Raw genomic sequence first — 8,358 nt, forward strand, 5'->3', positions numbered from 1 at the left:
TTTTTTGTCTCCCACACACCTCTCTTCTGGGGACTCTAATTACACACACTCTAGGCTGCTAAAATTTGTCTCAGAGCTACTAAAGCCTTTATCATTTTATAAAAAATACCTTTTTCTCTTTGCATTTCATCTTGGGTTGCTTCTATTGCTCTGCTTTCAAGTTCACTAATCTTTTCTTTTGTAATGTCTAATCTCCTATTAAGTCCATCCAGTGTGTATATTTCATTTAAGACATTACAGATTTTAGCTTTTGTTGTTCGATTTTTTTATATTTTCAAAATATATTTTGTATTTTTTTATATGTTTTCTCTATCTCTATGTCATATTGAGAGGGAAGGCTTTTAGACTGCAGTTATAATAACTATTTTAATGTCTACATTTGCTATTATAACATGTATGTCTGTTCTGAGTAGGTTTCAATTGATTGATTATTCTCCTCATTATGAGTCATATTTTCCTGCTTGTTAGAATGCCTGGTCCTCTTTCATTGGATGCCAGACATTGTGAATTTTACCTGTTGGGTCTGGATATTGTTGTATAACTATAAATATTCTTGAGCTTTGTTCTGGGATGCAGTTAAGTTTTTGGAAACATTTTTATTCTTTTGGGTCTTGCTTTTTAAGATTTGTTAGCATGGACCAGAGCAGCATCTAAACTTGGTAATGTGTTCCTTAGAACTGAGGCAAAATCCTTCTAACTACTCTACCCAGTGCCACATGAGTTATGAGGTTTTCCAGACACTATTCCTGGCCCTTTGTGAATGCTGAATACTTTTTTTCTAATGCTTTCTCCAGCCTTAAAGAGTTTTTTCATGTCCTTATGCTGATTAGTACTCTGCTGAATACTCAAAAGGATCTCTCTGCAGAGCTCCAAAACTTTTCTCTATGAAGCTCTCTCCTCTGGTCCAGGTATTCTGTGCTACAAACTCAAGCTGCCTTGGCAGTTGTTTGAGGCAAGAAGGTAAATCTGATCCCTGTTATTCCATCTTGGCCACAAGTGGAAGTCAATATTTTATTTTTTTAATTATTTCAAACATACAGAATATTTTTAAGACATGTACAAAGAACTCCCATATCCTCTTTGCCCACATATTTTACCACATCTTTATTATTCTTTTTAAACCCTGTAAGCAGTAATTGAGTAATTGCAGACCTAATGTTTCATCGCTCTTAATTCCTCCAGTCTTTATGATAAAAAACACAATTGTCCTACATAAACATAGTACAACCAAGTTAAGAAAAAATATCCACACTACCATCCAGTTCACAGAACACTCTCAAGTTTTCCAAACTGTCCCAATAATGTCTCTTTATTTTATGATCCAGTAGTCAATCCGCATCATGCATTGCATTTAATTGTCATGGATTTCCAATCTCCTTCAAGCTGGAATTGTTTTTCATTCTTTTCATGTTTCCATTCCTCGACCTGAGTTTGTTGGTCAACTTCTTATGTGCAGAAGCAGGCCATGTTTTCTTTGCAGGAATGCTATCATGTTGTGCTTTTCTTGGGATATCACACCAAGAGACACATGAAGTCAACCAATGAGGTTATTGCTCACTGGCTCAAATTAATGTCTACCAATTTCTCTACCATAAAGTCACCATTTTCCTTCTTATAACAAAGAAGCACTTTGTAGGAAGATATTTTGAAGATATTATGAATTGCACCAATATTCAGTTTATAATCAAAACTCTACCCACCAGCCCTGGATGGCTCATAATGAATCTTGTAGAACTTGGTCTTAATACATAATCCATTTTGGTTTTCAAAGGCATCTTCTATGTTTATGAAAGGCTACCAATTTAGTAGTAACAGTCCTAATCTCTGTTAAAGAAAAAAACATAGTTTACAGAAGCGATTCTATTCATTCAAATATGTGTCCATCCAACTACCCATTCACATATCATCCTTTTGTTCAATAAATATTGATAGACTTTTATATTGGCCAGGCAGTGGAGATACCGAAAAGCATAAGACCAAGTGCTTATATTTTATAAGCTCCTTGTTTTATTAGAGGAAAATAATGTCTACAACTAATCATAATTCAATGTGATTACAACAATGCATTATAATACAGGTATAGAACATATGGCATAGCAAAGAAACACAAACTTTATTAGCATATAAGAGAAGGTTTCTTGGAGAGGTAATATTGGATCTGGGCTCTTTAAGGTAAGTACAAGCTTGGGAAATATTTGATGAGAGTGGGAATAAGTAGAATGTTTCAGTCAGAAGAAACAGCATGTGATAATGTCAGGACATAGAAATAGTTTATTGTCTGGCGGAAGGGGAGGATAGGAGAGAGGAGGGGGGGGACTGGTGGTGAAGCAGAAGGAAGAGACTGGAAAAACTGAGGCAGGGCCAGGTTGGTGTGGGGCCAAATTATTTTTTCATGTGAAGGAGTCTGGTTTTTATTCCCACTAAAAGTAAAGATTCCTGGGCCCCATCCCAAAGCTATTAAATTAGAATCTCTGAGGAGGATGTGGGAATCTGTATTTTAGCAAACACCTCAAGTTTGGGAATCACAGCTGTGTGTCAAAGGGTGCTACCGAATGTTTTAAAACAGAATGAAATAATCAGGTTTGTATTTCAGAAAGTTCACTAAGGGATTCATGGAGGGTGACTTCAAAAGCAGAGCAGGTGGACACAACATCTGTGGCAGCCGTCATAGCACTCTACCAGTTATTTGCAGCACACAGCTTGCCAAGCTCTATCTTTTCTGGAGCTGATCTCAGCTAAATTTAAGAAACTTATGAAGAGGAGTTAATCCAAGCTGCCAGCTTTGTCTCATGCCTTTGAATTAGTCAGGCTGAAAGGATGACCCACACACTAAGATGCTCTTAAATGGCTCATTAGAAGATACTGGGCAACAAGACTTACCAAATGTCTCATTGTTAAACATGTTTATTATTCCAAGTTTGATAGCAGGAGTTGTGGTGGACATGGTGTTTTGACACTCAACGTCTACCCCACCTTCCTTCAAGTGTGGTGGCTTTCAAACTATCTCTCTCTCTCTCTCTCTCTCTCTCTCTCTCTCTCTCTCTCTCTCTCTCTCTCTCTCTTTAACTCAATCCACTATTTTAAAAATCTTACATTGCAATCCAGGATACACATGTGTATGTGTTCCACAAAACAGTACTTACCCATTCCGAGCTGATGACCTCTGAAATTTCTATTCTGTTCTATTTCAGTTTTTCCAGTGCTTCGTGATTAACTAATGACGGGTCCTGATCCCCACTGTGAAAACCATTGCCATAATGTGCTTTCCTGTATAACACAGACTGGAAAGGTAAAGGCTACATTTTCCCACCTACTTTAGCTAAACTTCCAGATGTTTTCAGGCTCTACAAACCAAATGCCTTCAGATTGCTTTTGTGATTTCTGCTGGGCAAGCATGTCATGGAAGTGCTTCGTCTTTCTAGGCAATGCCAGCAGGGAGTTAGTCACTAGCATAGGCACTAAGAAGAAAGGCCAGGGAAGTCCATTTTAGCAGGTGAAGTCTGTATCAGGCAGAGAAAGGTTCTGGAATCTGAGGTATTTGTGGCTTCTTAGATGGGATTTTCTCTTATCAGGACAGTTTCTGCTTGAAGTGTCTTCAAGAGCAAGGTAGTGACAACATGGTGGTGGAGTCCAAGAAGTCCCAATCCTAAAGTGGTAGGAGCTGCTTGGGTGCCCTATGTTGTGTCTAAGGAGAAGAAAGGAACATTACCAAAATCTTCCCCTAGTCTCTGCAGGAAATCTCTGCCGGCCCCAGTAAGCGACAGGGGATTCTATTCTCTGTGGTCAGCCCTGCTGAAGTATGAATGAAGTGCTAAGTCATAGGGGCTCAGAAGTTGCCTAAGCCTTCACCCATCTAACTTTGCCTGGGTCCAGCCTCCAAAATGAATGAAGGGCAGCTATATCTGACAGCATGAGTCAATCTCAAAACATAAAGTTGAACAAAAATAGCAAAACATACAAGTGTATGGTTCTGTTTATATAAAGTTTAGAACACAGACAAATTAAACCATAATGCTTAGAGATCCATATTTAGGGGGTAGAGAGAGCTATCAAGAAAAGAGGTGTTTACCATAAAAGTTGGGATCGTGGGCATGCAATGGGTAAGTCATGGGAAGACCTCTGAGGTGCTGGCTATGTTCTGTTTTTTTTACCGCAGTGATGATTTCCCAGAAGTTTAGGTATGCACTTTTCTGTGCATGCATTATGTTTTACATTCGTTTGCAAATACAAAGGGTGAAGAACTTCAACAATAAACAAAACAGTTAATTGGGATTCACATAACTTCAGGATTAAAAAATAATTTCTGATCATCCAATCCATCTACTCATCTGATGCTTGAATCTCTACAAATGTTTCTGTCCTCTGCTTGACCCCTTCTGAAGAGCTGGAGTTGTGTAGATGTCACTCATGAGAGCAGTAACAAAACCAGGCAAAAAAAACAGGTGAGACCTCCAGCTTTACTGTCATGTAACTGCAATTATTTACCCACTTCCCTCAATTCCCAGTTGCCAGGTCACTGCGGACCATACTTAAAGAGCTAAAAATGACCTGCAAATCTAACATTGAAACTTAGCACCCTTAGGATGTAACTTCCTCTCCCCGACCCTTGGGTATCATAGCTTCTTTCATTTAGCAGGGGGATATCCATTTGTGATTTCTTAATATTGCTTACAAGAGACACGTGAGACAGCAATGATCAATACCATAGCAGAAAAAGAGATATGTAACACTTGGGTTACCTTGAAGTATAAACTGCTTTCTTTTTCAAATGGGCTGCTAAGTTGGAAAGGAGTATTAGGAGAGCAGAAATGAGGGGTGAGGCAGAAAGAAAACCTCACTGGGCATCTAGGCTCATTTCCTATTTTCAGATTCTACAGAATGATCTGCAGAAGTGAGCAGGTAAGAGGCAGGTGAGCTGGTTCTAAATAATCATCCAGTTGAGGAAAAGTCACAACATAAAGGTTTCCACTTCTCCAGTCTTCAAAGAGAGATTCAATTTATTTTGCGGGGCCTAATATTGTCAGGACTAAAGGTTCATGCCTGAAATCTTTTCAAGCCAAAGGTGCTATGTCTGCTTCAAATAATACACTTGTTTTATAAGTTCACCTTTTTGTTTTTAAACAAACACGGAACTTTTCAAAAAATTCTTCCCTTTTCCCTGGTGCTTTGTAGGACTTGAAAGATTTATCAGCTGATTAGAGATTCCTGAGTAAATGAACATATGGATAATATGTCTTTTTGTTTGTCCAGTAAATATTGACATGAAGTAGGAAAAGAGTACTGGGAGAGCAGAAATGAATGAATCACAAAGAACAAATAAAAATTATAAAAGAATAAATAACTATTTGGAATTAGGGGATTCTTTTTGATACATACAAAAGTTATACATTTGCGTGTGGGTGATTTCTGAGAATTACAGGTAATAACTCCATTATGACAAAAGACAAAAACTAAATAAGTAGAGCTGCCTCTCTACTCCATGCAGGCAAAGAAAAATTGAAAAGTGAAGTAATTATCTGGATAATTCGGACAGAAAAACAACTACTGGGGGAATGTAGGCCCTTTTTTTTCTGGCCCAAATTCACTTGAGCCATCCAATAACACGACCCACCAGAGTGGAATTTGGCATTCAAGAGGCTTGTCTTGGCTCCTGTCCAGTGGGATTTAGTTACTGAATTCCGTAAAGGGCATTGTTCAAACATGGTCTCCCATGTAACTGGGTTCTAAGGCATGAGCTGCAGGAACCTTGACATCATCACATGACAACCAGGGTATTATTCCATTGGATCGAATTATCCAGAAAATCACTCTCATTCCAGTTCACCTTTCTGGGTTAGACAAAAGCGAAGTGTATTGCCCAAGATTTGTGGCACAATAATTACAGGTGACTACCTGAAAGCTTTGCCTGCAAAGTGTGTTAATAAATATGACCCAGATCCCAAGATTGTACAGATAGAAGCAAACAGGCCAAAGGTGACGGTTATTTGGTAATTCCTCACTCACCACCCCTGCCTTCCACATTCGTGGTTGCTCTAAATGCACATTGCATTACTGAAATAACTGTGTTGATTAATGAATGGCAGAAACCATAGCACTTGAATTGCCTACCATGCCAATAGTCTTTCATGAATCTAATTTGCTCCCTGAACACTTGTTCATTAACTGAAGAAAACCCAAGGATGTCTTGCAGAAAGTAACCTTGTTGCAGATATAGGAACTGTGATCTCTAACTTGCTTTTCTAAGGCTTCTGCAGTTTTGCTGGCTATGCTTGAGCAAAGTTTTTGTTTGTTTGTTTAGTTTTTTGTTTGTTTGTTTGTTTGTTTTTAAATTACCTGGGTTTAGGCCTCTGTGCATACCTAGGAGATGAAATCCTCCTTTCCTTGGGATCTGGGATGCAAGCTAAGTTCCTGTTTTTTTTTTACTTTAATACAGACAAGGACCAGCTGGTTAGTGCTGACGCAACCGATACTACTGGCGGGAGCGCTTCTCAAGCATTCTGCATTTGCTCATTATTTATCAATGGGGAGGTATTTTTCCAGAGAGAGGCACATTCTTTGTCTTTGGACGAAAAGTCCATGCTTCCAAAGGGGGATAACCTAGGAAGGAAAAGTTGATCATTCATTTCCCATGTGTAAGTCTCACAGGTAAGTCCTCATTTTAAAGGTTTGAATTTAAATATAGGAAATGAACTGTGGCCCTTAAAATACCAGATAGTCAACTTTTTTCTGTAGCACTTTGGATTTTTAGTAGCTGAGTATGCCATCTCTTGTCGAGCAGGTTGCTTTCATCACCAAGTTGAAGCATATGTTATTGTTATAAGTTCTATTAATTCTTTGGTTATAACTTCACACTGGAAATAATTTTTAACATCAACAGCCTCAAGGCATCAAATAATGCAATGCTGTGTTCAGTGCATTCCCTATGTGGTTGCGTGGCCCTCACATGACCTTGAGGACCCTGGGAGATAGAAAAGTGGACAATTAGACACTTAGGATCTTCTGGTGCCAGCCCCATCCTCTTTTCACTATTCCACAGGTTTTTCCAACATTATGTGAGATAACATAAAAAAAAACATGAAAAGGAAATTTTCTACACATTTACCTACAATTTACAACTCTTATTTTTTTCCTCCTCTTCTTTTTCTCCCCTTCACAATCTCCTTCTCTTCTCTTTTTTTGCTCTTTTTGATCTTGTTAGATAGAATAATAGGGTCTCTTTGAATTATTTATGTTACTGCAATGAACATTGTATTCCTATTCATCCAAGGGAGAGTATTTTTGCTTAAGTTTTCCAACCACAAAACTAATAGACATAATGGAAATGTAATTGATACTTAGCTATTGTCCTGGAAATAGATCTCATTACAATTATATGTAAGAGATATTTAAAAATAACTGTAAAACAGGAGACATATTTATGCACTTCTGAAGATGAATAGACTTTTTAATAGGTGGAGAGACATTCCATAAGATAAGCTGAAATTAATCATATTGCCGAAGTTTTCAAAGAGGTTAGAGTCCAAATTAAACATAAAAGGGCAAACCGGTTTCTTCCTCTTGCGTATTTTAATGAAGACTAGAGAGGTTGGAGAAATATTTATATTCTTTTATTCATATTTTCAGGATTGCCTCATGTCTCGATTTTTTTTTCCAAGTCTCTCATTTAAGTGAGGGTACTTCAAAGTGAATATGGGTATTCTCAACTCCTCATATCTTTTTTTTAAAAGGAAGAATTAATGGGACTGGAAATGTAAAAACAACAGATGTACTAAAAGTGTGATTACAGCCGGGAGTGAGACGTACGGGGGAGTCCCACTACTTTGTGTAGCTTCGGTGGAGGGCTGATTGTATCGTGGAGACGCTGGAGCCCACAGCAGCACCAAGACCATCTCTAGGAAATGACTGCAGATTTCCCTCCGAGTGCCAGAGATAAGGAGCTGTTTCTTTCTAAACATAGCTATCTGCTTTGTCGTTAACAAGAGACCCTGCTAAGGATTGTGGGTAATTCATTTAAGGATGACTATTGAGATGTGCTGTGTGGTGAGGGAGGAATTGTGCTCCCAAGTACTTGCTGTGTTAATGGCTCTGATGGAATTCAAGGGTAGAGAGGGACCTGCTCTTCCCAAATGTCCTCCACTAAGGGACAGACGCGGAAAAGTGAGCTCCCCTTGGAACTCAAGGCCAGTGCTGAAGTGAGGTCTCTTCCATTCTGGCCCCAGACTGGTTTTTTCTCTCCACAGAACTACATAGTTCAGTCATGACGCCTTGAGGGAGCAAACACTGTCTTCAGACAGTGGCGGAGATAAGAAAAACTGAAGCTGAGTCCCAGGCACAATGGTGTACATGTTGATATCACTG

Source organism: Myotis nattereri (genome assembly GCF_964212035.1).
Source record: "Myotis nattereri genome assembly, chromosome: 2".
In the NCBI taxonomy this organism is placed as follows: Eukaryota; Metazoa; Chordata; class Mammalia; order Chiroptera; family Vespertilionidae; genus Myotis; species Myotis nattereri.